Source organism: Mytilus californianus, unplaced genomic scaffold (assembly GCF_021869535.1).
Source record: "Mytilus californianus isolate M0D057914Y unplaced genomic scaffold, xbMytCali1.0.p SCAF_5, whole genome shotgun sequence".
Classification (NCBI taxonomy): Eukaryota; Metazoa; Mollusca; class Bivalvia; order Mytilida; family Mytilidae; genus Mytilus; species Mytilus californianus.
The window spans coordinates 74,250,351-74,275,640 of record NW_026262701.1 but is presented as its reverse complement, the minus strand read 5'-3'; the positions used below and the strand labels follow the sequence as shown (position 1 = coordinate 74,275,640).

Sequence of the window (25,290 nt, the reverse complement as noted above, 5' to 3'; positions counted from 1 at the left end):
CCACCCGCACTTTCATTTTCTAAGTTCAGTGGACCGTGAAATTGGGGTAAAAACTCTAATTTGGCACTAAAATTAGAAAGATCATATCATAGGGAACATATGTACTAAGTTTCAAGTTGATTGGACTTCAACTTCATCAAAAACTACCTTCACCAAAAACTTCAACCTGAAGCGGGACAGACGGATGAACGAACAAACAGACGGATGGATGAACGAAAGGATGAACGGATGAACGAATGGATGCACAGACCGAAAAACATAATACCCCTAAGTGGGGTATAACAAATAATATAATTATACTAAATTTGATATATTTGATTTTTTTAAAATTTTTGGTGTTTTAATGCCACTTTTAAGCACCGCTTTTGGGCTATTTCGTGGCGGCCAGTTTTTATTGGTGGAGGAAGCCAGAGTGCCCGGAGAAAACCACCGACCGTGGATAGGAAAACTGACAATCCTAGTCAATTAAGATTGGAGTCGAGTGTTTAGTTTCTTTTGTTACCTATTTTGACATCGGACTCAGACTTCTTTGAGTTTTACTGTGCATATTGGCATGGGTTTGTTAATTCTACATTGGCTAGAGGTATAGGAGGAGGGTTTAGATCTCACTAAACATGTTTCATACCAGTGTAATTTTGCGCCTGTCCCAAGTCAGGAGCCTCCGGACTTTGTTAGTCTTGTACGGTTTTTAATTTTAATTCATTTTAATGTTTTATAGTTAAGTGTGACATCAATTTTCACGAACTGGTACACATTTTTGTCTAGGGGCCAGTTGAAGCCCACCTCCAAGTGCAGAATTTTATCGCCGTGTTGAAGACCCATTGGTGGCCTTGCACTGTTTTCTGCTCTTTGACCATTTCCCAATTTCCATTCTCAATTCTATTCATAATAACCTACAAACCTGTTGGTCTTTCTTGGCAAAAATTCACACTGAATATCTGCCTTTTTCACAATTTGAAATAATAACTCTAGCTGCAAAACATTAATAAAATGCTCCGCTGGGGCGCAGCTTGATACGACCACAGAGGTCGAACCCTGAACAGTTGGGGCAAGTATGGACACAACATTCAAGCTTGATACAGCACTGAATTTGGATTGTGATTAAATACTTGACACAGCATAGGTTTCTGACACAGAATGAATGTGGTCTAAGAACTTAAAAATTTTTAATTTACCTATTCAAACCATATCATTATTATTTGCTTTTATATATAAATCAGAAATAACCAATTTAAAATGGAAAATTTTAAAGAAAAAAAAAATCCCTCCACTAAATTTTTTGAACCCCCTTATGATTCATCACCCCCAAACTCAATCCCAGCCTTCCCTTTGTGGTATGGTACCTTGCAGTACAATTTCAGAGAGATCCATACACTTGAACACAAGTTATTGTCTGGAAACTAGAAAAATGTTTGTTTTTAGGCCCCTTTTTTGCCCCAAATTCCTAAACGTTTAGAGCAATTACCCCCAAACTCAAACCCAGCTTTCCTTTTGTGATATGGAACGTTGTAGTACAATTTCATAAAGATCCATACACTTACACACAAGTTATTGTCCTGAAACTAGAAAAATGCTTGTTTTTTGCCCCTTTTTGGCCACTAATTCCTAAAATTTTGAGGCAATTACCCCCAAACTCAATCCCAGCCTTCCCTTTGTGGTATATATGGTACCTTGCAGTACAATTTCAGAGAGATCCATACACTTGAACACAAGTTATTGTCTGGAAACTAGAAAAATGCTTGTTGTTAGGCCCCTTTTTGGCCCCAAATTCCTAAACGTTAAGGGCAATTACCCCCAAACTCAAACCCAGCTTTCCTTTTGTGATATGGAACCTTGTAGTACAATTTCATAAAGATCCATACACCTACACACAAGTTATTGTCCTGAAACTAGAAAAATGCTTGTTTTTTTGCCCCTTTTTGGCCCCTAATTCCTAAAATTTTGAGGCAATTACCCCCAAAATCAATCCCAGCATTCCCTTTGTGGTATGGTACCTTGCAGTACAATTTCAGAGAGATCCATACACTTGAACACAAGTTATTGTCTGGAAACTAGAATAAAATGCTCCGCAGGGCGCAGCTTGATACAACCGCAGAGGTCGAACCCTGAACAGTTGGGGGAAGTATGGACACAACATTCAAGCTTGATACAGCTTTGGATTTGGATTGTGATTAAATATTTGACACAGCATAGGTTTCTAACACAGATTGAATGTGGTCTAAGAACTTAAAATTTTTAAATTGGACATTCACCTATTATGGTCCAATATCCAAAATCTAAATACATGGTTAGATTCAGCATATCAAAGAACCCCAAGAATTCAATTTTTGATGAAATCAAACAAAGTTTAATTTTGGACCCTTTTGACCTCAATGTGGACAAAGTTAATAACGGGGCCCAAAAATCAAAAATCTAAATACATGGTTAGATTCAGCATATCAAAGAACCCCATATATTCAATTTTTGTTGAAATCAAACAAAGTTTAATTTTGGACCCCGATTTGGACCAACTTGAAAACTGGGCCCATAATCAAAAATCTAAATACATGTTTAGATTCAGCATATCAAAGAACCCTAAGAATTCAATTTTTGTTAAAATCAAACTAAGTTTAATTTTGGACCCTTTGGACCTTAATGTAGACCAATTTGAAAACGGAACCAAAAATTAAGAATCTAAATACACGGTTAGATTCGGCATATCAAAGAACCCCAATTTTCAATTTTTGATGAAATCAAACAAAGTTTAATTTTGGACCCTTTTGACCTCAATGTGGACAAAGTTGATAACGGGGCCCAAAAATCAAAAATCTAAATACATGGTTAGATTCAGCATATCAAAGAACCCCATATATTCAATTTTTGTTGAAATCAAACAAAGTTTAATTTTGGACCCCGATTTGGACCAACTTGAAAACTGGGCCCATAATCAAAAATCTAAATACATGTTTAGATTCAGCATATCAAAGAACCCTAAGAATTCAATTTTTGTTAAAATCAAACTAAGTTTAATTTTGGACCCTTTGGACCTTAATGTAGACCAATTTGAAAACGGAACCAAAATTTAAGAATCTAAATACACAGTTAGATTCGGCATATCAAAGAACCCCAATAATTCAATTTTTGATGAAATCAAACAAAGTTTAATTTTGGACCCTTTGGACCTCAATGTGGACCAATTTACAAACGGGGCCCAAAATCCAAAAACTAAATACACGGTTAGATTCAGCATATTAAAGAACCCCATGAAATCAAGAATAAAACCCCATTGAAATTGGTCAAGAAATAAGCAATTTATACGAAGTATCTTCTTTTGCACAATCCTGTGCTATTAAATATTTCTTGCTATTGCGCAATACTGTACAATTGACAATTTCTTGCTATTGCGCAATATTGTGCTATTGGATATTTCTTGCTATTGCGCAATACTGTGCAATTGAAGATTTCTTGCTATTGCGCAATACTGTGCAATTGAAGATTTCTTGCTATTGTGCAATAATGTGCAATTGAAAATTTCTTGCTATTGCACAATACTTATTATATAATAATTTACACATCCTGTTTGGTGTGTATCTCCTACCATATCATTATTATTTGATTTTAAATATAAATCAGAAATAACCAACTTAAAATGGAAAATTTTAAAAGAAACAAAAAAGGAAAAAAAGAAAAAAAAAGGAAAAAAAAATAAATCCCCCCCCCCCAAATTTTTTGAACCCCCATTATGATTCATCACCCCCAAACTCAATCCCAGCCTTCCCTTTGTGGTATGGTACCTTGCAGTACAATTTCAGAGAGATCCATACACTTGAACACATGTTATTGTCTGGAAACTAGAAAAAAATGTGTTTTTTGGCCCCTTTTTGGCCCCAAATTCCTAAACGTTTAGGGCAATTACCCCCAAACTCAAACCCAGCTTTCCCTTTGTGATATGGAACCTTGTAGTACAATTTCAGAAAGATCCATACACTTACACACAAGTTATTGTCATGAAACTAGAAAAATGCTTGTTTTTTGCCCCTTTTTTGGCCCCTAATTCCTAAAATTTGGAGGCAATTACCCCCAAAATCAATCCCAGCATTCCTTTAGTGATATGGAACCTTGTGGTACAATGTCAGAGAGATCCATACACTAACACACAAGTTATGTCTGGAAGTTACAAAAATGCTTATTTTTGGCCCCTTTTTGGCCCCTAATTCCTTTACTGTTATTACCATAACCCCCAAAATCAATCCCAACCTTCCTTTTGTGGTATTGAACCTTATGGTAAAATTTCATGGAGATCCATTCACTTAAACTAAAGTTAGATTGCGAAAACCAATGTGTCTTCGGACGACGACAACGCCAACGTCATACCAATATACGACCAAAAATTTTTTAATTTTTGCGGTCGTATAAAAATAAAATGAATGGAGACATATCAAAAATTTGTTAGAAAGGTACTAGAAATTGATATAAATTTTTAATAGGAAAGAAATATACATTCAAACCACAATCTGTAAGTAAGAATTTTATGATAAAAAATGCTTATATCAGTATTCCTGATGTCGAGGACAAGAGACAATTTTCAGTACTCATCCACTTGCCCTTTGGTCTCTGGTACAAAGTTATCTCATTGGCAATCATGCAACAAGTACTCATTTTATTATTGTAAAATATTTGGTAGACAGTTGAAAAATTTGAATGAAATTAAATTTTAGTAAGCACAATGTGTGGGAGAGTACTTATACATCCCAGTTCCTTATATGAAATGACTCTTTACTCAATTGCAGAACAGGATATTTTTTACATTGTTTACTTAAACACAATTTTTGTGAAATTTTATACACTATATTTGGTTGTACAGCATATTTTTGTACCAATTAATATGAAATAAGGTATACCAATTTCCTGATGATAAAATTAACATAAATCTTTATCACAGTAATGAAAGCATATTTTTGTACCAATTAATATGAAATAAGGTATACCAATTTCCTGATGATAAAATTAACATAAATCTTTATCACAGTAATGAAATCTAATTAGGTCATAATCAGTCTATTAGATTAAAAAAAGAAATGTTTACCCTTTCAAATATTTCCTGTTTTTCACTATCTTTCTTTCTCTTTATTCTATGGGTCAGTATGTGCATCATGATATTTGCATTGCTTTTGATCTCATCCAAATCACATTGTAATACTTGCGGCTGAACACTGTCCAATTTGAAATAATAACTCTAGCTGCAACATTAAAAATAAAGTGAATGAAGACTTATCAAAAGTTTGTTAGAAAGGTACTAGAAATGGATTTAAATTTCTACTAGGAAAGAAATATACTTTAAACCACAATCCGTAAGTAAGTATCTAACGATAAAAAATGCCTATATAAGTATTCCTGATGTAGAGGACAAGAGACAATTTTCAGTACTCATCCACTTGCCCTTTGGTCTCTGGTACAAAGTTATCTCATTGGCAATCATGCCACAAGTACTCATTTTATTATTGTAAAATATTAGGTAGACAGTTGACAAATTTGAATGAAATAAAATCTTAGTAAGTGCAATGTGTGGGAGATTCCTTATACATCCCAGTTCCTTATATGAAATGAATCTTAAAATTTTACTCAATTGCAGAACATGATATTTTTTTACATTGTTTACTTAAAATGCAATTTTTCTGAAATTTTATACACTATATTTGGTTGTACAGCAAATTTTGTACCTATTTATATGAAATAAGGTATACCAATTTCCTGATGGAAATTAACATAAATCTTTATCACAGTAATGAAATCTAATAAGGTCATAATCAGTCTATTAGATTAAAAAAATAAATGTTTACCCTTTCAAATATTTCCTGTTTTTCACTATCTTTCTTTCTCTTTATTCTATGGGTCAGTATGTGCATCATGATATGTGCATTGCTTTTGTTCCATCCAAATCATATTGTAATACTTGTGGCTGAACACTGTCCAATTTGAAAAAATAACTCTGGCTGCAACACATTAAAAATAAAGTGAATGGAGACTTATCAAAAGTTTGTTAGAAAGGTACTAGAAATGGATATAAATTTCTACTAGGAAAGAAATATACTTTCAAACCACAATCCGTAAGTAAGTATTTTACGATAAATAAAATGCTCCGCAGGGTGCAGCTTGATACGACCACAGAGGTCGAACCCTGAACAGTTGGGGCAAGTATGGACACAACATTCAAGCTTGATACAGCTTTGCATTTGGATTGTGATTAAATATTTGACACAGCATAGGTTTCTGACACAGAATGAATGTGGTCTAAGAACTTGAAAATTTTAAATTGGACATTCACCTATTATGGTCCAATATCCAAAATCTAAATACATGGTTAGATTCAGCATATCAAAGAACCCCAAGAATTCAATTTTTGATGAAATCAAACAAAGTTTAATTTTGGACCCTTTTGACCTCAATGTGGACAAAGTTGATAACGGGGCCCAAAAATCAAAAATCTAAATACATGGTTAGATTCAGCATATCAAAGAACCCCATATATTCAATTTTTGTTGAAATCAAACAAAGTTAAATTTTAGACCCCCATTTGGACCAACTTGAAAACTGGGCCCATAATAAAAAATCTAAATACATGTTTAGATTCAGCATATCAAAGAACCCTAAGAATTCAATTTTTGTTAAAATCAAACTAAGTTTAATTTTGGACCCTTTGGACCTTAATGTAGACCAATTTGAAAACGGAACCAAAAATTAAGAATCTAAATACACGGTTAGATTCGGCATATCAAAGAACCCCAATAATTCAATTTTTTGACGAAATCAAACAAAGTTTAATTTTAGACCCTTTGGAACTCAATGTGGACCAATTTAAAAACAGGGCCCAAAATCCACAAACTAAATACACAGTTAGATTCAGCATATTAAAGAACCCCAAGAATTCAAGAATAAAACCCCATTGAAATTGGTCAAGAAATAAGCAATTTATACGAAGTATCTTCTTTTGCACAATACTGTGCAATTAAATATTTCTTGCTATTGTGCAATACTGTACAATTGACAATTTCTTGCTATTGCGCAATATTGTGCTATTGGATATTTCTTGCTATTGCGCAATATTGTGCAATTGAAGATTTCTTGCTATTGCGCAATACTGTGCAATTGAAGATTTCTTGCTATTGTGCAATACTGTGCAATTGAAAATTTCTTGCTATTGCACAATACTTATTATATAATAATTTACACATCCTGTTTGGTGTGTATCTCCTACCATATCATTATTATTTGCTTTTAAATATAAATCAGAAATAACCAACTTAAAATGGAAAATTTAAAAAGAAAAAAAAAAGGAAAAAAAGAAAAAAATGAAAAAAAAAATCCCCCCCAAAATTTTTTGAACCCCCTTATGATTCATCCAAGCCTTCCCTTTGTGGTATGGTACCTTGCAGTACAATTTCAGAGGGATCCATACACTTGAACACAAGTTATTGTCTGGAAACTAGACAAATGTGTTTTTTGGCCCCTTTTTGGCCCAAAATTCCTAAACGTTTAGGGCAATTACCCCCAACCTCAAACCCAGCTTTCCCTTTGTGATATGGAACCTTGTAGTACAATTTCAGAAAGATCCATACACTTACACACAAGTTATTGTCCTGCAACTAGAAAAATGCTTGTTTTTTGCCCCTTTTTGGCCCTTAATTCATAAAATATTGAGGCAATTACCCCCATCATCAATCCCAGCCTTCCCTTTGTGGTATGGTACCTTGCAGTACAATTTCAGAGAGATACATACACTTGAACACAAGTTATTGTCTGGAAACTAGAAAAATGCTTATTTTTGGCCCCTTTTTGGCCCCAAATTCCTAAACGTTTCGGCAATTACCCCCAAACACAATTCCAGCTTTCCCTTTGTGATATGGAACCTTGTAGTACAATTTCAGAAAGATCCATACACTTACACACAAGTTATTGTCATGAAACTAGAAAAATGCTTTTTTTTATTGCCCCTTTTTTTGCCCCTAATTCCTAAAATTTTGAGGCAATTACCCCCAAAATCAATCCCAGCATTCCTTTTGTGATAAGGAACCTTGTGGTACAATGTCAGAGAGATCCATACACTAACACACAAGTTATGTCTGGAAGTTACAAAAATGCTTATTTTTGGCCCCTTTTTGGCCCCTAATTCCTTTACTGTTGGTACCATAACCCCCAAAATCAATCCCAACCTTCCTTTAGTGGTATTGAACCTTGTGGTAAAATTTCATAGAGATCCATTCACTTAAACTAAAGTTAGAGTGCGAAAACCAATGTGTCTTCGGACGACGACGTCATACCAATATACGACCACAAAAATTTTTTTGCGGTCGTATAAAAATGCCTATATAAGTATTCCTGATGTAGAGGACAAGAGACAATTTTCAGTACTCATCCACTTGCCTTTGGTCTCTGGTACAAAGTTATCTCATTGGCAATCATGCCACATGTACCCATTTTATTATTGTAAAATATTAGGTAGACAGTTGACAAATTTGAATGAAATCAAATCTTAGTAAGCGCAATGTGTGGGAGATTACTTATACATCCCAGTTCCTTCAATGAAATGGTTCTTTTTACTCAATTGCAGAACAGGATATTTTTTTATATTGTTTACTTAAAACACAATATTTCTTTATTTTTATACACTATATTTGGTTGTAAAGCATATTTTGTACCAATTAATATGAAATAAGGTATACCAATTTCCTGATGGAAATTAACATAAATCTTTATCACAGTAATGAAATTTAAGAAGACCATAATCAGTTTTTTTTTTTGAAAAATAAATGTTTACCCTTTCAAATATTTCCTGTTTTTCACTGTCTTTCCTTCTTCTCTTTATTCTATGGGTCAGTATGTGCCTCAAGATATATACCTTTTAATCTCATCCAAATCACATTGTAATACTTGCTGCTGAACACTGTCCAATTTGAAATAATACTTTTAGCTGCAAAACATTAAAAATAAAGTGAACGGAGACTTACAATGTACCAAAAGTTTGTTAGAAATGTACTAGAAATGGATATAAATTTCTACTAGGAAAGAAATATACTTTCAAACCACAATCTGTAAGTAAGTATTTTACGATAAAAAATGCTTATATCAGTATTCCTGATGTCGAGGACAAGAGACAATTTTCAGTACTCATCCACCTGCCCTTTGGTCTCTGGTACAAAGTTATCTCATTGGCAATCATGCCACAAGTACTCATTTTATTATTGTATAATATTAGGTAGACAGTTGACAAATTTGACTGAAACTAGAGGCTCTCAAGAGCCTGTGTTGCTCACCTGTATTTACTGATGCTTTGGAAATCATGTAAAATAAGGTTAAAATCATAATTAATAGTATTAGATATTAGATATTATAATGATACCTAAGATAACAAAAAACTGCAAAATTTCTGTAAAATTACTTACTCAGGGCAGCAACCCAACAACGGTTTGTCGGATTCGTCTGAAAATTTGAAGGCAGATAAATCTCAATCTGATGAACATTTTTGTCACCTGTGAGATTTGCTCTAAATGCTTTAGTTTCAGAGATATAAACCAAAAACTGCATTTTACCCCTATGTTCTATTTTTAACCAAGTCAGCCATGATGGTTGGCAGGTGGGGTCATCGGACAAATTTTTCAAACTAGATACCCTAATAATGATTATGGCCAAGTATGGTTAAATTTGTCTCAGTAGTTTCAGAGAAGAAGATTTTTGTAAAAGACAACAAAAATTTACGAAAAATTGACTATAAAGGGCAATAACTCCTAAAGGGGTCAACTGACAATTTTGGTCATGACGACTTATTTGTAGATCTTACTTTGCTGGACATTATTGCTGTTTACAGTTTATCTCTATCTATAATAATATTCAAGATAATAACCAATAAAATGCTCCGCTGGGGCGCAGCTTGATACGACCGCAGAGGTCGAACCCTGAACAGTTGGGGCAAGTATGGACACAACATTCAAGCTTGATACAGCACTGAATTTGGATTGTAATTAAATATTTGACACAGCATAGGTTTCTGGCACAGAATGAAAGTGGTCTAAGAACTTAAAATATTTTAATTTACCTATTCAAACCATATCAGTATTATTTGTTTTTATATATAAATCAGAAAAAACCAATTTAAAAAGGAAAAATAAATCCTCCCCCCCCCCCAATTTTTTTGAACCCCCTTATGATTCATCACCCCCAAACTTAATCCCAGCCTTCCCTTTGTGGTATGGTACCTTGCAGTACAATTTCAGAGAGATCAATACACTTGAACACAAGTTATTGTCTGGAAACTAGAAAAATGCTTGTTTTTTGGCCCCTTTTTGGCCCCAAATTCCTAAACGTTTAGGGCAATTACCCTCAAACTCAAACCCAGCTTTCCCTTTGTGATATGGAACCTTGCAGTACACTTTCATAAAGATCCATACACTTACATACAAGTTATTGTCCTGAAACTAGAAAAATGCTTGTTTTTTTGCCCTTTTATGGCCCCTAATTACTAAAATTTTGAGGGAATTACCCCCAAAATCAATCCCAGCCTTCCCTTTGTGGTATGGTACCTTGCAGTATAATTTCAGAGAGATCCATACACTTGAACACAAGTTATTGTCTGGAAACTAGAAAAATGCTTATTTTTGGCCCCTTGTTGGTCCCTTTTTCCTAAGCTTTTTGGGCAATTATCCCCAAACTCAATTCCAGCTTTCCCTTTGTGATATGGAACCTTGTAGTACAATTTCATAAAGATCCATACACTTACACACAAGTTATTGTCATGAAAATAGAAAAATGCTTGTTTTTTGCCCCTTTTTGGCCCCTAATTCCTAAAATTTGGAGGCAATTACCTCCAAAATCAATCCCAGCATTCCCTTTGTGATATGGAACCTTGTGATACAATGTCAGAGAGATCCATAGACTTACACACCAAGTTATTGTCATGAAACTAGAAAAATGCTTACTTTTGGCCCCTTTTTGGCCCCTAATTCCTTAACTGTTGGTACCATAACCCCCAAAATCAATCCCCACCTTCCTTTTGTGGTATTGAACCTTATGGTAAAATTTCATTGAGATCCATTCACTTAAACTAAAGTTAGAGTGCGAAAACTAATGTGTCTTCGTACGACGACGACGACGACGACGCCAACGTCATACCAATATACGACCACAAAAATTTTTTTGCGGTCGTATAAAAACTGCAAAATTTCCTTAAAATTACCTATTCAGGGGCAGCAACCCAATAACAAGTTGTCCCATTCATCTCAAAATTTCAGGGCATATGGATCTTGACCTGATAAACAATATTACCCCATGTCAGATTTGCTCTAAATGCTTTGGTTTCAGAGATATAAGCCAAAATCTACATTTTACCCCTATGTTCTATATTTAGCCATGGTGGCCATCATGGTTGGTTGGCTGGGTCACCGGACACATTTTTAAACTAGATACCCCAATGATGATTGTGGCCAAGTTTGGTTAAATTTGGCTCAGTAGTTTCAGAGGAGAATTAAGATTTTTGTAAAAGTTAACGGACTATGGACGCCAGACGCCGGACGCCACGTGATGAGAAAAGCTCACTTGGCCCTTTGGGCCAGGTGAGCTAAAAACTGCAAAATTTCTGTAAAATTACTAACTCAGGGGCAGCAACCCAACAACAGGTTGTAGGATTCGCCTGAAAATTTCAGGGCAGATAAATCTCAATCTGATGAACATTTTAGCCACCTGTCAGATTTGCTCTAAATGCTTTAGTTTCAGAGATATAAACCAAAAACTGCATTTTACCCCTATATTTTATTTTTAACCAAGTTAGCCATGATGGTTGGAAGGTGGGGTATTCGGACAAATTTTTCAAACTAGATACCCTAATAATGATTATGGCCAAGTATGGTTAACTTTGTCTCAGTAGTTTCAGAGAAGATTTTTGTAAAAGATTACAAAAATTTACAACAAATTGACTATAAAGGGCAATAACGCCTAAAGAGGTCAACTGACAATTTTTGTCATGACGACTTATTTGTAGATCTTACTTTGCTGGACATTATTGCTATTTACAGTTTATCTCTATCTATAATATTCAAGATGATAACCAAAAACTGCAAAATTTCCTTAAATTACCAATTCAGGGGCAGCAACCCAACAACAGGTTGTCAGATTTGTCTGAAAATTTCAGGACAGATAGATCTTCATGTGATAATCAGTTTTACCATGTGTCAGATTTACTCTAAATGCTTTGTTTTCAGAGATAAAAGCCAAAATCTACATTTTACCCCTATGTTCTATTTCTAGCCATGGCTGCCATCTTTGCTGGTTGGCAGGGTCATCGGACACATTTTTTAAACTACATACCCTAATGATGATTTTGGCCAAATTTGGTGGCCCAGTGGTTTCAGAGCAGAAGATTTTTGTAAAAAGCTAACGACGACAGACAACGACGAAGATGGACGCAAACGACGAACGCCAAGTGATGAGAAAAGCAATTTTTCCATTTGTAAAGGGAACTCTAGAACGGTAAAAGTGATGCCACCAAAATTCAAACTTCATCTGTGTTTTGTGGTAATAAGCATTGTGTATAAGTTTCATAATATTTGGTTGAGTCAAACTAAAGTTAGAGAACGTTTCCATTTGTAAAGGGGCATAACTCTAGAACGGTTAAAGTGACGCCACCAAAATTGAAACTTGATCTGTGTTATGTGGTAATAAGCATTGTGTATAAGTTTCATAACATTTGGTTGAGGCAAACTAAAGTTAGAGAACGGAAACCAATTTTGGGACGTACGGACGGATGGACGTACAGACATACGTACAGACAGACAATGGTAAAACTTAATGCCCCCTCCGCTACGGCGTGGGCATAACAAACTTAACATTGACCAATGACCCATGAAAATGAGGTCAAGGTCAGATAATACCTGCCAGAGAGACATATACACCTAACAATCATTCCATACAACAAATATAGTTGACCTATTGGTTATAGTTTAAGAAAACAGACCAAAACACAACAAGAGTGCACATGCTGAAATGTCTCGCCTTCTTTACTAACCATTGATTTTATGTTGATAGTCCTAAATACAAAGCTTTACTACAAGTAACACATAAACTTAACATGATCCAAGTAAAATGAGGTCAAGGTCAGATAAACCAAACGAGAAATACATGTACACCTTACAATCATTCAATAAAGCAAACATAGTTGACCTATTGCTTATTGTATCTAAGAAACAAACTTAACCATGAAAACTTAACATTGACCAATGAACCATGAAAATAAGGTCAAGGTCAGATGATACCTGACAGACAAACATATACACCTTACATTATCCTTCCATACATCAAATATAGTTGATCTATTGCTTTTAGTTGAAGAAAAACAGACCAAAACACAAAAACTTAACACTGAGAAATGAACCATGAAAATGAGGTCAAGGTCAAATGAACCATGCCAGACAGACATGCATGTACACCTTACAATCAATTTAGGCATTAAATATAGCTAACCTATTGCTTATAGTATTTAAGAAACAAACTTAACCATGAAAACTTAACATTGACCAATGAACCATGAAAATGAGGTCAAGGTCAGATGATACCTGCCAGACAGACATATACACCTTCAATCCTTCCATACATCAAATATAGTTGATCTATTACTTATAGTTGAAGAAAAACAGACCAAAACACAAAAAACTGAACACTGAGAAATGAACCATGAAAATGAGGTCAAGGTCAAATAAAACCTGTGAGACTGACATGTACATCATAAAATATTTCTATACACCATTTATAGTTGACCTATTGCATATAGTATAAGAAAAAAAGACCAAAACTCAAAAACTTAACTTTGACCACTGAACCATGAAAATGAGGTCAAGGTCAGATGACACCTACCAGTTGGACATGTACACCTTACAATCATTTCATATACAATGGACTTGACCGTGAAAACTTAACCTTTTTCACTGATCCATGAAATGAGGTCGAGGTCAAATCAACATTGTCTGACGGGCATGAGGACCTTGCAAGGTAGACATACTAAATATAGTTATCCTATTACTCATAATAAGAAAGAAATTAACATAACAAAACATGTTGACTTTTTTTTCAAGTAGTTTCCATTCTCAATTTTACTGAACCATGAAAATGAGGTCAAGGACAATGGACATATGACAGACGGAAACTTCGTAACATAAGGCATCTATATACAAAGTATGAAGCATCCAGGTCTTCTAGCTTCTAAAATATAAAGCTTTTAAGAAGTTAGCTAACGCCACTGCCACCGCTGTAGCTGCTGCCACTGCAGCCGGATCACTATCCCTATGTCGAGCTTTCTGCGACAAAAGTTGCAGGCTCGACAAAAACTATTCAAACACTGACCAATGAACGTTGAAAATGAGGTCAAGGTCAAATAAAACCGGCCAGACTGACATGTACATTGTAAAATATTTCCATACACCAAATATAGTTGACCTATTGCATATAGTATTAGAAAAAAGACCAAAACAAAAAAACTTAACTTTAACCACTGAACCATGAAAATCAGGTCAAGGTCAGATGACACCTGCCAGTTAGACATGTACACCTTACAATCATTCCATACACCAAATATAGAAGACCTATTGCTAAAAGTATCTGATATATGAATTTGACCACGAAAACTTAACCGTGTTCACTGATCCATGAAATGAGGTGGAGGTCAGATGAAAACTGTCTGACGGGCATGAGGACCTTGCAAGGTACGCACATATTAAATATAGTAATCCTATTACTCATAATAAAAGAGAAATTAACATTACAAAAAATCTTTACTTTTTTTCAAGTAGTCACTGAACCATGAAAATGAGGTCAAGGACAATGGACAGACATGACAGACGGAAACTTCATAACATAAGGCAACTATATACAAAGTATGAAGCATCCAGGTCTTCTACCTTTGAAAATATAAAGCTTTTAAGAAGTAAGCTAACACCGCCGCCCCAAAATCACTATCCCTATGTCGAGCTTTCTCAACAAAAGTCGCAGGCTTGACAAAACCTTAACACTGAGAAATAAGGTCAAGGTCCAATAAAACCTGCAAGACTGACATACATGTACATTGTTAAATATTTCCATACACCAAATATAGTTGATCTATTGCATATAGTACAAGAAAACTAGAGGCTCCAAGGAGCCTGTATTGCTCACCATTAGCCATGTCGGTCATTTTGGTTGGCAGGTGGGGTCATCGGACAAATTTTTCAAACTAAATACCCTAATGATGATTGTGACCAAGTTTGGTTAAATTTGTCTCAGTAGTTTCAGAGGAGAAGATTTTTGTAAAAGATTACAAAAATTTATGAAAAATTGTTAAAAATTGACTATAAAGGGCAATTACTCCTTAATGGGTCAATTGAAAATTTTGTTCATGTTGATTTATTTGTAGATCTTACTATGCTGAATATTATTGCTGTTTACAGTTTATCTCTATCTGTAATAATATTCAAGATAGTAACCAAAAACTGCAAAATTTCCTTAAAATTACCAATTCAGGGGCAGCAACCCAACAACGTGTTGTCTGCATGATTTGTCTGAAAATTTCAGGGCACATAGATCTAAACCTGATGAATATTTTTATCCCTGTTAGATTTACTCTAAATGCTTTAGTTTCAGAGATATAAGCCAAAAACTGTATTTACCCCTATATTCTATTTTTAGCCATGGCGGCCATCTTGGTTGGCAGGCGGGGTCATCGGACACATTTTTTAAAACTAAATACCCCAATGATGATTGTGACTAAGTTTTGTAAAATATGACAGAGTAGTTTCAGAGGAGAAGATTTTTGTAAAAGTTAACAGACGACGAACAACAGGCAAGGTGAGCTACATCTAAATATATGCCACCTCCATTGTCCAAGGCTTTGTCATACGTGAATGCCCACTCAAAAATGCTGAAATGCAAATCAACGAAGTCTTGAAATGTATCATAAAAATGGTACTTTAAACAGTACTATAGATAAGGCCTCAACACATCAACTTAACTAATGGTTAACAGGTCTAAAGATTATCTGAGTAACCATTTAGGCAAAAATGTTTGATTCAACTACACTTATTTATAATTAACCTTTGATATGAATTTGTTAAAAACCTGGCAAATTTGGACAAGTGAGAGCGCTTTATACAATACAAATTTCCATATAATCAATACTTCCAAGGAGCATAACTTTTTTAAAAATAATGTGATCGGCATTTATTTTTGAACTCATCCAAGACATCGCTGATATTAACCTACAATATAAGTTTCATAAAAATTTGGCAGGAATTGTGCACAGGGGAGGGCTAACAATGCAATTTCCCATATTATTTATATTTCTAAAAGCCATAACTCTAATAGAAATTATCAATCGGCACTGATTTTCGACCTTGTCTCAGACATATTTGATATAAACCTACAACATAAGTATAACCCTATGATATAAGTTTTATATAAATCTGGCAAAGAATTGTACACATGAGAGCGCTAACAATGCAATTTTCCAAATTATCAATATTTCTAAGGGTCATAATGCATTGCACAGGAGACAAAAAAAAACCCAAATGATTTGCACCTTCTTTGCTGTTTTTCATCTTAAATAGGTGCATGAGTGAGGACTCAAAAATGAAGCAAACACTCAAACATTGCATGACAGTGCAAGTTGAAGGCTCCCTAATCTGGAACAATCAGATAAAACTCAAACAATTCCATAAAGCACAATGGGTGTCCCTTTTTGCTGAGTGAATTATATAAATATGCATGCAAAGTCACATTCTGTCGAAATCTAGACAGTATTATACTAAAACCAAAATCACTTTAAATCTTTTGTGACTTGTATTTTTGTATCACAAAAAGGTTAGTAAGGCTGACCCTAGAAATTACCGAGGGATTTCTATCAGTTCAAACCTAGGAAAAGTATTTAACAAGATTATACATGCCAGATTGTTAAAATTTACCCAATGCAACAATTTGATTAGCGATAAAATGCTCCGCTGGGCGCAGCTTGATATGACTGCAGAGGTCGAACCCTGAACAGTTGGGGCAAGTATGGACACAACATTCAAGCTTGATACAGCACTGAATTTGGATTGTAATTAAATATTTGACACAGCATAGGTTTCTGACACAGAATGAATGTGATCTAAGAACTTAAAAATTTTTAATTTACCTATTCAAACCATATCATTATTATTTGCTTTTATATATAAATCAGAAATAACCAATTTAAAATGGAAAATTTTAAAGAAAAAAAAAGGAAAAAAAAATCCCCCCCTAATTTTTTAAACCCCCTTATGATTCATCACCCCCAAACTCAAACCCAGCTTTCCCTTTGTGATATGGAACCTTGTAGTACAATTTCATAAAGAACCATTCACTTACAAACAAGTTATTGTCCTGAAACTAGAACAAGAGTGCACACGCTGAAATGTCTCGCCTTCTTTTCTAATCATTGATATTATGTTGATAGTCCTAAATATAAAGCTTTATTACAACTGTCACATAAACTTAACATTAACCAAGTAAACTAAACATTGACCAATGAACCATGAAAATGAGGTCAAGGTCAGATGAACCATGCTAGGCAGGCATGTACAGCTAACAATTCTTCCATACAACAAATATAGTTGACCTATTGCTTATAGTTTAAGAAAAACAGACGAAAACACAAAAACTTAACACTGAGCAATGAACCTTGAAAATGAGGTCAAGGTCAAATAAAACCTGCGTGACTGACATATAGATCATAAAATATTTCCATACACCAAATATAGTTGAACTATTGCATATAGTATTAGAAAAAAAGACCAAAACTCAAAAACTTAACTTTGACCACTGAACCATGAAAATGAGGTCAAGGTAAGATGACACCTGCCAGCTAGACATGTACACCTTACAATCATTCCATACACCAAATATAGCTGACCTATTGCATGCAGTATTAGAAAAAAAGACCAAAAGTCGCAGGCTCGACAAAAATGCTTGTTTTTGCCCCTTTTTGGCCCCTAATTTCTAAAATTTTGAGGCAATTACCCCCAAAATCATTCCCAGCCTTCCGTTTGTGGTATGGTACCTTGTAGTATAATTTCAGAGAGATCCATACACTTGAACACAAGTTATTGTCTGGAAACTAGAAAAATGCTTATTTTTGGCCCCCTTTTGGCCCCTTATTCTTAAACATTTGGGCAATTACCCCCAAACTCAATTCCAGCTTTCCCTTTGTGATATGGAACCTTGTAGTACAATTTCAGAAAGATCCATAGACTTACACACAAGTTATTGTCATGAAACTAGAAAAATGCTTGTTTTTTGCCCCTTTTTTGGCCCCTAATTCCTAAAATTTTAAGGCATTGACCCCCAAAATCAATCCAAACATTCCCTTTGTGATATGGAACCTTCCAGTACAATTTCAGAGAGATCCATACACTTGAACACAAGTTATTGTCTGGAAACTAGAAAAAAGCTTATTTTTGGCCCCTTATTCCTAAACATTTTGGCAATTACCCCCAAACTCAATTCCAGCTTTCTCTTTGTGATATGAAACCTTGTAGTACAATTTCAGAAAGATCCATACACTTACACACAAGTTATTGTCATGAAACTAGAAAAATGCTTGTTTTTTGCCCCTTTTTTAGCCCCTAATTCCTAAAATTTTGAGGCAAAAATTTTACCCCCAAAATCAATCTGAGGATTCCCTTTGTGATATGGAACCTTGTGGTACAATGTCAGAGAGATCCATACACTAACACACAAGTTATGTCTGGAAGTTACAAAAATGCTTATTTTTGGCCCCTTTTTGGCCCCTTTTTCCTCAACTGTTGGTACCATAACCCCCAAAATCAATCCCAACCTTCCTTTTGTGGTATTGAACCTTATGGTAAAATTTCATAGAGATCCATTCACTTAAACTTAAGTTAGAGTGCGAAAACCAATGTGTCTTCGGACGACGACGACGCCGGACGACGACGACGCCAACGTCATACCAATATACTACCACAAAAATTTTTTGCGGTCGTATAAAAACCAAATTGGTTTTATGGAACATAATCGAACAGCTGATCATATTTTTTCATTGGAATCAATTATTGAACAATACAGGACTAAACATAGGAGTGGTTTATGCTGCATTTATTGATTTAAAAAAAGCCTTTGACATTTTTATTAAAAAAGAGAAAACAACATATGGACAAGTAATATGAAGAAATGTATCCAAAATCTAGGCTTCTCGTATTTAACATCTTTCCATGTACCTATTAAACCTATGCTTGCTCAAATAAAACAACGAATTCATGACCAAATTTTACAGGAACAGAATTCATATATTACGGAATCATAAAAATTATAATTTTTTCGACATTATTGTTTTTCAAATAAATGTGCACACTATGTTGATCAATTGAATATGTTGAAAGATAGCTAGGGCACCTTTGACAAAACTTAGGCTAAGTGCACACAATCTTGAAATTGAAAGGGGCAGGTACCTGCGAGTTAACAGAGAAGAAAGGTTGTGCAAATTATGTCATAATAATAAAATAGTAGACGAAAAACATTTTATCTTGCACTGTACAAAATATGAATCACAAAGAAATGTCCTTATATCAAAATTGTCCAATTTTAAAAATTATGACAAACAATCCAAAACTGAGGACGAATATATCAAACTACTACTTAATAACAAGTGTAGAAAACACTTAGATTAATATCATCTTTTATTAATCAATCATTTGAATTAAGGAAAAATGTCCAGACAAATGAGTAATATGAACATTATGAAGCTATAACATACAATGTATGTATGTCAGTAGCCTATTCTACATTAACCTATGTATATTAATATATATATATATATAACTGCAAATTTCATTGTTCAAATGTGCCTATTAATATGTTATGTAGTATTGTTTAATTGCTGCATCATTACCATTTGTGTACTAGTTGTATGGGCTGTTGCCAATTATTGTAATTGAGTTTGTGTCAATAAAATATTTGTATTTATTTGCATTTGTATTTTATGTTTCATATCAAATATATACCAGTATGTGCTTTTGTCACAAACATTTTTAATTTGTTTATATGACATTTATGACAATATATAAAGAATTAATTATGCAATAGGTTACAAATATCAAAATAGGTACCAATAATAGATTTCATAAAATATTTTAAACACAGCCAAATAATCCCATATAGTGCCTCTATTTCACAGTGGTGGAGAATGTGTGTATGAAAATTACAAATTATATATCAAATAACCACATTCTGTTTGACCTAATTGCAACTACCATCCTTGAAAATGAATTTAAAACAAAGTTAGTAAGACAGGTTATTTTAGTGCGATCTTGATGAGTCATATTATGTGTATTACTTAAGCTCTTTCAATATTTTTGGTAGACTTTATATTGTTATAACTGTATTAGATACTTTGGATAAATATATAAAATTTAGAACTGCTGATACATTGTCATGATTTAAATTCATTAACTTAAAGATTATATAAACCTTATTCCATAATTAATGAAATAAACACTGCGGGTCCAGGACCAATCCAGTATATCTTATTATAATCCTTCGTAATTTATCCATTTTCTATGTGCATATTATTTAGGATAATTTAGAGCTGGTACAAAACTGTATACTCAGTGAATGATACATGTTTCTTGTTGTGGAATACATTTTTCAGAGAGTTGTTTCATTGGCAATCATATAATAACCACATCTTCTTATTTTTATAAACCTATATATGTCTCGCTTTTTGACTCCTTCAAGGCAAGACAAAAGGAATTCATGTCAAACATGTCATAGGCCTTGAATGTTTAAAAGTACTTTAATATAACCATTAAAATTCAGGCAAAGTATTATCTGTAAATTTTTATATATAACTTTATTGCAAAAAGTGAAACCCTGAAGGGTTAAAATGCAAACATGATATACACAAGTGACAAGAAACATACAAAACATGAAAAAAAGTGTTAAACAAGTCATGTTAATATTAATAATATATATATATAGATAATTGACCAATGTGGACCTTATTTTTTGCAATTCCATTGATTGCTTTATATAGCATACAACATTAGACAAAATATCTTTATCATGTTTATTGGGATCTAAAATAGTTTTAAGTTTAGAGTTTGAGTCAAGCTGGTTAAAATTAGAATAATGGGTTTTAATTGCATTTATTAGGGGTTTCTAATATTACTGTTGATTTGGCAATGAAGGAAAAAGTGTTCTTTATCATCTAAAATTTACAAACTTTACACACTCTGTGTTCTCTTTGAATTTTTTTTATATCGAGTGACCGACCTATTTCAATTTCCAAGTTATGGTCACTTGTTAAATGTGGACGACTATTAAAATTGTTTAGATTGAGCAACTTTAGTCTTCCAGTTTAATTTCATTTTTAAGTTTACTATAAAGGTAAAGTTTTGAACTGTTATCGATATTTGAAAGTTTTTCAAGAGTGATTTTATCATACTTTTCTTTAACAATATGTTTAAAAGTTTTTTTAAGTGAAATTTTTATAAGTTTAAAAGGTTTATCAAAATCAATGTATTCTTGTTCATCAATATTAAAATTTTTAAAAATGTGCTTGGCAGAAGTGTACCAAGTATATATTCCATCTTCAGACATAGACTTATTTACTTTGGAAGCTTCTTTAACAAGAGGGTTTATTTCATGGCAGTTAATTCTACAAAAATATAATAAAACTTGAGTTTTTATAAAGGAGTCAAGTGGAAACCGTCCTAACTCAGAGTTTGCAGCTATATTACATGAGGTTTTTTTAAATCCAAGAACAGTTTTACAAAATTTATGAAGCACTTTCTCAAAGCTGAATCAATCTGTCAAGGATAAAATATCACAGTTAGTTCCATGCATTTTGGCTCTGTTTATGGCTCTAAAAATTGAGTAATATAATCTTCCATAAACCAAATTTCGCTCTTATATAAAATTATGGGTTTAATTAGTGAATCAAATAATTTGCATGATAAATCGACAGGGACATGATGAAAATTAGACATATATTTTTTTAGTGAATATATATATACATATGGGTAATTTATTTTATTTTGATGAAAATTTGTATGCATTAATTATAAGAACTTGTGAAACTGCATTTGAAAATAAAAATTGATATATACATATGTAGGTTTTAACATTTCCATCAAATAAAACAATCAAAGATTAGTGAAATAGGTCAATAAATATATATATAGAATTTATATAGAAAGAGGGGATTCCCTTTAATGGAGATTACATATATCTTAAAATTTCATCCACAGAATTTTGTTCAATACTCCGTTGATAATTATAAGTCTTGCTTGTATATAATTTTGATATACTTTAAAATGCAATGTTGAAATTAAAATGGCAACTACCTTCAAATGTAAACTAATGATGTAAAACATCCAAAGTCAATTAACCATGACTAAAGGTTCATAGCCATATAGTCTCTGTTGGAATGAGATATGACAATTTATGCTTATAATTTTTTGCGTGAACCCTCCCTGAGGCAATATATTTTCAAGGTCAAATGGCTTGCACAGGTTTATATTGGCGAGTTTTGGATGTGTCTATGGGCCACTCGATATCTCTCGGCCGGAAGTCGGAATAAAATTCTCGGAACGTCTCTAAAGTTTTCGATCATTTATACAGGTTGTTATCTACTCTTTGATACGGTCCCTCTATGGCTAGGCTACCACGTGACATTACACCATCAAAGTAAATTGGAAAGTAAACAATAAGGCTAGGTTGCAGTCAATAAATGGTTTAAATATAAGAACCTTTTTGCCTTTTCACAAAACATATGTGTTTTTAATAATGTGAATGTTTATAAGCACTTTGATGTGAAAGTTTCTAAACAAGTATTATGACAACGCAATTATATTTGTTTTAAACGACCCCTGTACGCTGTGTGTATCTAGGTCAATTATAACGTGGTATTGTGCATTGTCATGATAACATGTAAACTAATTATGTCTGAAGATATAACCACGTGTGTATTTTCATCATAGACTAAGGAGAGAACATTCACGTTTGAATGTGTATATTAGATCGGAAAACAGAAAGATAATATTATTATCAAAAGTATTCAATTTAATTAATTCAATAGAAATCAAAGAAATATATACAAAATATATACTGTATTTATGTTTCTGTAGAAACTAAATATTAAATTGAAGTCAGAATATTTTCAGAGTTGCAATTAAGAAATAAGTATTTATATGACAAGATACTCTAGATCTGCTTTGGTATTTTTAAATATTCATTTGTAAATGAAACATGCATAATAATTAAATCTGAATAAATCCTTGCATCATACAAAAACAAGAGTGCACACGCTGAAATGTCTCGCCTTCTTTACTAACCATTGATTTTATGTTGATAGTTCTAAATACAAAGCTTTACTACAAGTAACACATAAACTTAACATGATCCAAGAAAATGAGGTCAAGGTCAGATAAGCCAAAGAGAAATACATGTACACCTTAAAATCATTCAATAAACCAAACATATTTGACCTATTGCTTATTGCATTGTTTCTAAGAAACAAACTTAACAATGAAAACTTAACATTGACCAATGAACCATGAAAATGAGGTCAAGGTCAGATGATACCTGCCAGACAGACATATACACCTTACAATCCTTCCATACATCAAATATAGTTGATCTATTGCTTATAGTTGACATGGTTGAAGAAAAACAGACCAAAACACAAAAACTTAACACTGAGAAATGAACCGTGAAAATGAGGTCATGGTCAATAAAACCTGTGAGACTGACATGTACATCATAAAATACTTCCATACACCATTTATAGTTGACCTATTACATATAGTATTAGAAAAAAAGACCAAAACTCAAAAACTTAACTTTGACCACTGAACCATGAAAATGAGGTCAAGGTCAGATGACACCTACCAGTTGGACATGTACACCTTACAATCATTCCATATACCAAATATAGTAGACCTACTGCTTATAGTATCTGATATATGGACTTGACCACGAAAACTTAACCGTCTTCACTGATCCATGAAATGAAGTCGAGGTCAAATCAAATTTGTCTGATGGGCATGAGGGCCTTGCAAGGTATGCACATACTAAATATAGTTATCCTATTACTCATAATAAGAAAGAAATTAACATTACAAAAAATGTTGACTTTTTTTTCAAGTAGTCACTGAAACATGAAAATGAGGTCAAGGACAATGGACATATGACAGACGGAAACTTCGTAACATAAGGCATCTATATACAAAGTATGAAGCATCCAGGTCTTCTAACTTCTAAAATATAAAGCATTTAAGAAGTTAGCTAACGCTGCCACCGCCGCCAGATCACTTATCCAGTTATCATCCCTATGTCGAGCTTTCTGCGACAAAAGTCGCAGGCTCAACAAAAGTCGCAGGCTCAACAAAAATGTTGATAAACAACAATAAATATATTTCTACATTAATTATTTCCTACCGTTTTAGTAAGGTTTTATAAGTAATTGTTATTTATTTTTTTGTATTGTAATATAAAAGTAAGATAAATTAATATAATATTTAAATTTTAAACGGTCGTGAATAAAAATACTTGTGTGTTTTCAATTCACAAAGATTTTAAATCCTTGCAGCTCACAAAAAAATCTAATATATAATTTACAATAATCATAACAAAATTTAATTAAGTACTATCATAATGTTAATTTTTCTGTACTGTTTTAGTATGGATTTATAAGTCTTTGCTTATATTTTGTATAGTATAAAATAAAATTGAGAATGGTAATGGGGAATGTTTCAAAAGGACAACAACCCGACCATAGAGCAGACAACAGCTGAAGGCCACCAATAGGTCTTCAATGCAGCGAGAAACTCCTGCACCCGGAGGCTTAATCTATTCATATAGTAGAATGGTAGAATTTAATAAAATAATCCGCAGGGCGCAGCTTGATACAACCGCAGAGGTCGAACCCTGAATAGTTGGGGCAAGTATGGACACAACATTCAAGCTTGATACAGCTTTGCATTTGGATTGTGATTAAATATTTGACACAGCATAATAAGGTTTCTGACACAGAATGAATGTGGTCTAAGAACTTAAAAATTTTAAATTGGACATTCACCTATTATGGTCCAATATCCAAAATCTAAATACATGGTTAGATTCAGCATATCAAAGAACCCCAAGAATTCAATTTTTGATGAAATCAAACATTGTTTAATTTTGGACCCTTTTGACCTCAATGTACACAAGGTTGATAACGGGGCCCAAAAATCAAAAATCTAAATACATGGTTAGATTCAGCATATC

The 25,290-nt window shown here is 33.4% G+C and overlaps 3 long non-coding RNA genes across 3 annotated transcripts in view; 1 reads left to right on the top strand and 2 right to left on the bottom strand.

Moving 5' to 3' along the window:
- LOC127701443 (uncharacterized) overlaps positions 1 to 25,290 on the bottom strand; it is a 117,518-nt gene that overhangs the window by 69,656 nt on the left and 22,572 nt on the right. The window lies entirely within an intron of this gene.
- On the top strand, positions 974 to 17,194 carry LOC127701446 (uncharacterized). The gene is made up of 2 exons (XR_007982040.1): positions 974 to 1,027; positions 17,014 to 17,194. It is a non-coding gene; the product is annotated as an uncharacterized LOC127701446 (long non-coding RNA).
- On the bottom strand, positions 1,019 to 8,345 carry LOC127701435 (uncharacterized). The gene is made up of 3 exons (XR_007982028.1): positions 8,211 to 8,345; positions 2,765 to 4,257; positions 1,019 to 2,368 (listed from the first exon to the last, which is right to left on the bottom strand). It is a non-coding gene; the product is annotated as an uncharacterized LOC127701435 (long non-coding RNA).